Source organism: Ovis aries, chromosome 19 (genome assembly GCF_016772045.2).
Source record: "Ovis aries strain OAR_USU_Benz2616 breed Rambouillet chromosome 19, ARS-UI_Ramb_v3.0, whole genome shotgun sequence".
NCBI classification, from domain to species: Eukaryota; Metazoa; Chordata; class Mammalia; order Artiodactyla; family Bovidae; genus Ovis; species Ovis aries.
The window spans coordinates 7,954,696-7,963,909 of record NC_056072.1 but is presented as its reverse complement, the minus strand read 5'-3'; positions in this window follow the sequence as shown (position 1 = coordinate 7,963,909).

Sequence of the window (9,214 nt, the reverse complement as noted above, 5' to 3'; positions counted from 1 at the left end):
ATATAACTTATACCACCAAACCTGCCTCTTGAGAAATCTGTATGCAGGTCAGGAAGCAACAGTTAGAACTGGACATGGAACAAAAGACTGGTTCCAAATAGGAAAAGGAGTACGTCAAGGCTGTATATTGTCACCCTGCTTATTTAACTTCTATGCAGAGTACATCATGAGAAACGCTGGACTGGAAGAAACACAAGCTGGAATCAAGATTGTTGGGAGAAATATCAATAACCTCAGATATGCAGATGACACCACCCTTATGGCAGAAAGTGAAGAGGAACTAAAAAGCCTCTTGATGAAAGTGAAAGAGGAGAGCAAAAAAGTTGGCTTAAAGCTCAACATTCAGAAAACGAAGATCATGGCATCTGGTCCCATCACTTCATGGGAAATAGATGGGAAACAGTAGAAACAGTGTCAGACTTTATTTTTTTGGGCTCCAAAATCACTGCAGATGGTGACTGCAGCCATGAAATTAAAAGACGCTTACTCCTTGGAAGAAAAGTTATGACCAACCTAGATAGCATATTCAAAAGCAGAGACATTACTTTGCCAACTAAGGTCCATCTAGTCAAGGCTATGGTTTTTCCAGTAGTCATGTACGGATGTGAGAGTTGGACTGTGGAGAAGGCTGAGCACCGAAGAATTGATGCTTTTGAACTGTGGTGTTGGAGAAGACTCTTGAGAGTCCCTTGGACTGCAAGGAGATCCAACCAGTCCATTCTGAAGGAGATCAACCCTGGGATTTCTTTGGAAGGAATGATTCTAAAGCTGAAGCTCCAGTACTTTGGCCACCTGATGCAAAGAGTTGACTCATTGGAAAAGACTCTGATGCTGGGAGGGATTGGGGGCAGGAGGAGAAGGGGACGACTGAGGATGAGATGGCTGGCATCACAGACTCGATGGACGTGAGTCTGAGTGAACTGTGGGAGATGGTGATGGACAGGGAGGCCTGGCATGCTGCGATTCATGGGGTGGCAAAGAGTCGGACACGACTGAGCGACTGAACTGAACTGAACTGATACTCAAAAGAAGAAATGATCAAACCACTAATTTCTTTCGAGAGCAATGTTTACTTCTTTACTAGCCCTCTAAAAAAACTACAAAAACAGATTATTTGCAAAATATGTTCTTGAAGCAGGGCCTTGATGTGAATGACCACTTCTGGAGTTCTGTCCATAATATGTTTCATCTCCGCCTATTCCCATATTTTTAATTCCAGAAAATGCTGTGTGCTAAAATCCTTTACTGTTTGGTTGAAAATATTTTCATCAGTTTACCAACATACATCTTCACAGACATCACCATTACAAATATAATAAAAATTTCCTAGTCAACTGTGCATTCATCCAATTATATGAAAAAGAACTGGATTACATATGACTTTAAAAAAATCACTCAAGTGTGTTTATTAACTGTGCTATTTTTATAAGAACATATTTTTCAGATTGACAACCTCTTTCTGACCTAAACAGATTTGGAAATATCTATTCCGGGAGATAGTGAAGGACAGGGAAGCCTGGGGTGCTGCAGTCCACGGGGTTGCAAAGATTTGGACAAGAGTTAGTGACTAAACAAAAACAACAACAACAAATCACATAGCTTGTTGCCAATTTTTCTTTTTCTTTTTTGGGATCTTAGTTCCCTGACCAGACACTGAATCTGTACACACGGCACTGGAAGCACAGAGTCTTAGCCACTGGATCCCCAGGGAAGTTCCCATATTTTAAAAATAAATGTCAGTTTCCAAGGTAATTCAAAAAACCAATCTTGAAGCTTTATGAAATTTTTAATTGATCTGTGAATTTTATTGTAATACTGTAGTCAGGACTTCTCTGTTTATAATTTTAAAATGTGGTTGCAGTTTTTAAGTTTGCAAATTTGATTTTTTTTTTTCTTTAACTGCACCTCGCAGCATGTGGAAATTCCATGATCAGGGACAGAACCTGTGCCTCCTGCAGCGGAAGTGCAGAGTCTTAACCGCTGAGCCACCAGGGAGGCCCCACAGATTTGATTTTAATTATATTCACTTTGAATATAATGGTTTCAGGCAATTATTACTCAGTTTTCTCAAAAACCAGATGCCAATCTTTAGACTCATTCACACTTGTACAATAATAGAAATTTGTATTAAACATCTGATTATATCCTGTATATGTTTTAAATGGACTTCAGCTTGTTAAAATGATGGTTGGAATATAGCACTGTCAAAATAATTACAGGAAAATTGGGGTAGTTCTCACTGTCAGTAGCCTCAATACCTTCAAGGTTTTCTGAATTTCTTCTGTTCTCACTGTTTCAAACTAACTAGTAACAACTTAACCCTTTTAACTTTTGATTCCTGTTCCCATTTGAAAATGCAATTATCAGCATTTTTCAAGCATCACAATGAAAGATAGTGTGTTATCAGCTTTCATAAAAAAATCCCCATTCTTGCCTCCAGTTTTCACGCAGTAGTATTGTTCCCTCCCACCCTGATCCCTGTAAACAACGACTATTGGAGCAACGACAGTGTGTGACTTCTGAGATGAGGCTATAAAAGACATGGTCAACTTCTGTTTGGTCTTGGATCACTCACATGGGGAAAAGTCTGCTGCCATGTCACAAAGATCAAGCAGACCTCTGGAAAAATGAAAGAGGTGAGGAGCTGAGGCCTCCTGCCCACAACCATTGGAGTGAGCCACCTGGAACGGAGATCCTCCAACCCAGTTAAGCCTTCAGCTGACCGCGCACGTGCACCCTAAGTCGCTTCAGTCGTGTCCAACTCTGTGCAACCCCATGGACTGGGGCTGGCGAGGCTCCTCTGTCCATGCGATTCTCCAGGCAAGAAAACTGGCATGGGTTACTGTGCCCCGCTCCAGGGGATCTTCCCAACTCAGCAATCAAACCTGGGTCTCCCGAATTGCAGGCCCTGGCTGATGTCTTAAACACAGCTTCATGAAAGACTGTGTGAGGAAACATCCAGCTATGTTGCTCTCGAATTCCTGGTCACCCAAATCCATGGGATTATGAATATATACTGATTTGTTTGTTTGTTTTAGGCAGTGCCATGCAGTATGTGGGATCTTGGTTCCTTGACCAGGGATGGAACCCAGGCCCCTGCATTAGGAGAGGAGTCTTAGCCACTGGACTACCAAGGAAGTCCCCTGTATATACACACACATATATATTTTTTGGCTGTGCTGGGTCTCTGTTGCTTTGCACGGGCTTTCTCTAGCTGCAGTGAATGGGGGCTGCTCTTTGTTGCAGTGTGCAGGCTTCTCATCGTGGTAGGTTCTCTTGTTGCAGAGAACAGGCTCTGGGGCACAGGCTTCAGCAGCTGCAGGATGTGGGTTCAGCAGTTGTGGGCACACAGACTTTGTTGCTCTGTGGCATGTGGATTCTTCCCCAAACAGGGTTCAAACCCGCCCCCTGCATCAGGAGGTGGATTCTTATCTACTGCGCCACCAGGGAAGTCCTATACTGTTTTTTCAAACCATTAAATTGAAGTAATGTGTTACTCAGCAATAAATGACAAATAAAGACAATTGAAGAATTGGTGCTTGTGAGCTGTGGAGTTGGAGAAAACTCTTGAGAGTCCTTTGGACTGCAAGGAGACCAAACCAGTCCATCCTAAAGGAAATCAGTCCTGAATATTCATTGGAAGGACTGATACTGAAGCTGAAACTCCAATACTTTGGCCACCTGATGGGAAGAACTGACTCATTTGAAAAGACCCTGATGCTGGGAAAGATTGAAGGCTGGAGGAGAAGGGGATGACAGAAGATGAGATGGCTGGATGGCATCACTGACTCAGTTCAGTTCAAGTGGACATGAATTTTGAGTTCACTCAGACTCACAGAGAGTCAACTGCATCAGGTGGCCAAAGGGAGTTTCAGCTCATCAGTGGGGATGAAGACTGGTTGGACAGTCGACTGAAGAACTGCAACTGACAGTCTGGACCACATCAGACTAGACCAGCAAAGTTGTCAATAACACAAAACTTTTGTGTTTTTAATTTTCATGGATCAGCACAATAAAGTCTGACTGCTGGTGAAATTGAAATGTTGAGCAACCACTTGGAATCAAGAAGGCAGTGTCATATCTGAGGCAGGAATTGATGTACTCTGCATATGAGCAGTTATTTTGACCATTTTCTGTTGTTCATGTCCAGTTCTAGATTTCTCAAGACAGGTCAGGGCTACCCCATGGTGGTCCACAGTCAAAGGCTTATAAAAGTCTGGAACTATGATCAGCGGATGTTGGCAATTTGATCTCTGGTTCCTCTCAATGGACATGAATTTGAGTAAACTCCAGGAGTTGGCAATGGACAGGGAGGCCTGGCATGAGGCAGTCCATGGGGTTGCAAAGAGTTGGACACGACTGAGCAACTGAACTGAATGAACTGAACTGAAGGACAATCAGAAAGAAACCAAAGTTTCAAAACACAAACTTTTGTGTGTTTTTTCTTATCAGACAATGCACTGCTAAATGAAATTTTAAAAGCAACACTTGGAATAAAATATCCAGTCATAAGCAACTGAGCAGGAATTGATTTAATGAGAGTTAGTAGACCATTTTCTTTGTCATGGAAAAATTTAAACCAGGGCACATCCCTGGTGGTCCAGTGGTTAAAAGTCGGCCTTCCAGTGCAGGGGGTGTGGATTTACCCTCTGGTCGGGGAACTAAGATCCCATATGCCCAGCTCGGTGTGGCAAAAAAACATTTTTTTAATTAAAAAAGTCTTTTATAAGGTGGAAAATCTATTTTTGAAGATATTGGCTGAGTACATCCTTGTGGACTGTGCAAGAAATCTTGCATTAAAGCAATGTCTCCCAGCGATATTTTCATGGCTTTCTTACCACATTCTAACTCACCTTTGATATGTTTGATGGGAAACCATCACTGGACACCCTTATAACATCAAACCACCAAAATTTCCTATCATTCATTGCACATAAAATTTCCTATTTTTCCAGACTCTTATGGAAAAGAAGATTGGCTGCCATGACAAAGTGGGATATTGTTTACTTTCCTTATTGAACGCATGTGACAAAACCGTTTTAGGGCTTAAAAATTCTGGTAAGAACTCCTCCATATAGGTCCCAGGAACCAACTGAAATGGCCAGGCCATCGTTGCTGAGCTCAGCCTGCTATTTCCTGCCTCTGCATCCAGATTCCTTCCCTGTCCCTGGGAGCCCTTCTCTGCTTCTCCTTGCTGAGGTCATATCCATACTCCCGCTTGCCTCATTTGCTCCTATCTATAGAAGTATCTCTTAAATCTGCCATGTGAGAATCATTTTGCCCACCTTGGATGCCACTCATTTATGACTGTTTCTACACCTAGCATGATAAGATAAACGCTTTTGAAGTTGAAAGTTTTGAGTTAAATTCTTCTTGCCAAGAAGCATTAAGTTCCCTCTGGCTTTGAATGATCCCTCATAGCAGCAGTCCCCAGCCTTTCTGACATCGGAGACTGGTTTCCTGAAAGACTGTTTTTCCACAGACTGGGATGTGTAGTTTTGGGGATGATTCATGTGCATTACATTTACGATGAGATTTATTACATCAGCTCCACTTCAGATCATTAGGCATTAGATCTCAGAGGTTGGGTACCCGTGGGAACACAACTCAAATTCTTAAAAATAGTAGGAAACGCAAAGGTATCTCCTAGTTAAAGAAATACATAAATAAGTCCTATACCCCAGTGTCATAGTGGGAAATTAGGAGGCTTGAAGCCATTGGTAGTATAGTTGGGTAAAGCCTACCCAATAGGCAGAGTGATTAAACACTGTAATTCTCCATGCATTTGGGCTTGATCACACTTTTAACTCCTAGCCCCATTCTTCAACAAAGCATTCTAGTCTTTGGGAACCTACCTTTGACTCTTTTTTTTGGTCTGCAGCAGGTCTTAGTCATGGCATGCGGAATCTAGTTTGCTGACTGAAACCATGCCCTCTGGGTTGGGAGGGCAGAGCCTTAGCTACTGGACCACCAGGGAAGTCCCTGGCTTTCTTATATTGGAAATTTATGAGAAAATATTTACTCACAGAAACAGTTTTATAACATTGCTGCAACCGGTAGGTCTGTTTCATCATGAATTTCTAGAGCGATCTGTGAAGTTTTGTCAGATTATTTTAGCCAGACTTCCTTAATACTTGTGTTTAATTTGTCTAGGGGTTCATTATATGCCACCTAGTATTGTTTTTCAAATGTATCTACTACACTGATGAAATCTTTTTGTAAAATTTTACTGAAGTATAGTTGATTTACAGTGTTGTATACATTTCTGGACAGTTATTGTACCTAGATATATTTATATATTCAGTTATACATATATATATGTTCTTTTTCATATTCTTTGATGGAATATTTTCACTTCCTAATGGATTTCATTTTATTTTTACCAAAAAAAGAAAAAAAACCACACCTTTGATTGTGGGAAGTGGGACTTGATTTTACCCTACTTACAAGCTAATTACTCAGCCTTTCGCTGTTTTATAGATGCTAATGGAAGACCCAAGACTCCTGGGTCAGAAACAAAAGCCTTTTCCACTCAAGGCAAATAACCAGCATTAGTTCAGTTCAGTTCAGTTCAGTCGCTCAGTCGTGTCCAACTCTTTGCGACCCCATGAATCACAGCACGCCAGGCCTCCGTGTCTATCACCAACTCCCGGAGTTCACTCAAACTCATGTCCATAGAGTCGGTGATGCCATCTCATCCTCTGTCGTCCCCTTCTCCTCCTGCCCTCAATCCCTCCCAGCATCAGAGGCTTTTCCAATGAGTCAACTCTTCACATGAGGTGGCCAAAATACTGGAGTTTCAGCTTTAGGATCAGTCCTTCCAAAGATCACCCAGGGCTGATCTCCTTTAGAATGGACTGGTTGGATCTCCTTGCAGTCCATGGTACTCTTAAGAGTCTTCTCCAACACCACAGTTCAAAGGCATCAGTTCTCTGGTGCTTAAGCTTCATGTTTGCACCCTTCCCCTTTGTCTCCACCCAAATTTCTGTTACAGGAGAGAAACAGAGCCTGGGAAATCTTCCGCTCTATAGCAAGCCCCAAGTAACCTGTTCTTTGTCCTGGAGGAAGACATCATTTCATCCCTCCAGGCTGCTCACTGCAAACATACCAGGCAAAGAGTGGCCAGGAGGCAAGCTGGAAGCCGGGATCTGGGAACCCTCAACCTCAGTGTTCCTACCTAGACTAATGTCTCCTTGAGCAGCAACGTGCAAAGGCACTAGGGGGGACTAAAAATAACTGCGTGTATGTGTGGTTGGGGCAAATTATGGACAAGATACAAAAAGACCAAAAACCCCAACGGCCGTTTCTGAACAGCCAGGAGCAAGAGCAGGGTACTGTGCATGTAGGCAGTACATTAGGAAGTGAAAGCTGCACATGTCACCACCAAAGAGCGGGGCAAACCACCCACACCAGCCCTCTGGCCCCACCCCTGGACCTGCCCTTATCCTCACCCCATATAAGAAACCAGCTCACCCTGCCGCAGCCCAGGAAGTGAGCAAGCAAGCAAAGCTCCCAGCCCTGCTGCAACAGAGGCCCCCAATAAAGCCTTGCCTGAATTTCTTGTATGGCCTCTTATCAGTGTCTATTTTGTATTTAATTTTTTAAGTTAATCTTTTAATTTTGGGCTCTGCTGGGTCTTCCATGCGGCTCTCTCCAGTCGTGGTGTGGACTACTCAATGCGCTGGCTTCTCTTGTTGAAGAGCACAGGCTCTAGGGCGCTCTGGCTTCAGAAGCTGCGGCACATGGGCTTAGCTGCACCGTGGCATGTAGACTCTTCCCAGAACAGCAAACGAGCCCATGTCCATCGCATTGGCATGTGGATTCTTAACCGCTGGACCGCCAGAGAAGTCACTTATCAATTTCTATTGATTAAGGAAACCAAAAACCGTTGTCAGTAACAGTCAGGGTCTCCTTTGTTGGCATACAGAGCAAGACGTATGTGAGACTCATGTAGCAGAGTCTCTCTCCCCACAAGCATTATTAGTTTTCTTTATGTAGACTTACTGAAACCCTGATGCTCAGACAAATCGATAGTTTACATAACTAAGAACTCAGAACTTGAGTTTTCTTCAGTTTTTTAGGAATATGATATAATTTTATTTTTTGCTTTTTTAAAATACCTAAAATTTTTTGTTGGAGTATAATTAATTTACAGTGTTATGTTATTTCCTGGCAATCTTGATTCCAGCTTGTGTTTCTTCCAGCCCAGCATTTCTCATGATGTACTCTGCATATAAGTTAAATAAGCAGGGTGACAATATACAGCCTTGATGTACTCCTTTTCCTATTTGGAACCAGTCTGTTGTTCCATGTCCAGTTCTAACTGTTGCTGCCTGACCTACATACAGATTTCTCAAGAGGCAGGTCAGGTGGTCTGGTATTCCCATCTCTTTCAGAATTTTCCACAGTTTATTGTGATCCACACAGTCAAAGGCTTTGGCATAGTCAATAAAGCAGAAATAGATGTTTTTCTGGAACTCTCTTGCTTTTTCCATGATCCAGCGGATGTTGGCAATTTGATCTCTGGTTCCTCTGCCTTTGCTAAAACCAGCTTGAACATCAGGGAGTTCACGGTTCACATATTGCTGAAGCCTGGCTTGGAGAATTTTGAGCATTACTTTACTAGCATGTGAGATGAGTGCAATTGTGCGGTAGTTTGAGCATTCTTTTGCATTGCCCTTCTTTGGTATTGGAATGAAAACTGACCTTTTCCAGTCCTGTGGCCACTGCTGAGTTTTCCAAATTTGCTGGCATATTGAGTGTAGCACTTTCACAGCATCATCTTTCAGGATTTGAAACAGCTCAACTGGAATTCCATCACCTCCACTAGCTTTGTTCGTAGTGATGCTTTCTAAGGCCCACTTGACTTCACATTCCAGGATGTCTGGCTCTGGATGAGTGATCACACCATCATGATTATCTGGGTCGTGAAGATCTTTTTTGTACAGTTCTTCTGTGTATTCTTGCCACCTCTTCTTAATATCTTCTGCTTCTGTTAGGTCCATGCCATTTCTGTCCTTTATCGAGCCCATCTTTGCATGAAATGCTCCCTTGGTATCTCTAATTTTCTTGAAGAGATCTCTAGTCTTTCCCATTCTGTTGTTTTCCTCTATTTCTTTGCATTGATCGCTGAAGGCTTTCTTATCTCTTCTTGCTATTCTCTGGAACTCTGCATTCAGATGCTTATATCTTTCCTTTTCTCCTTTGCTTTTCG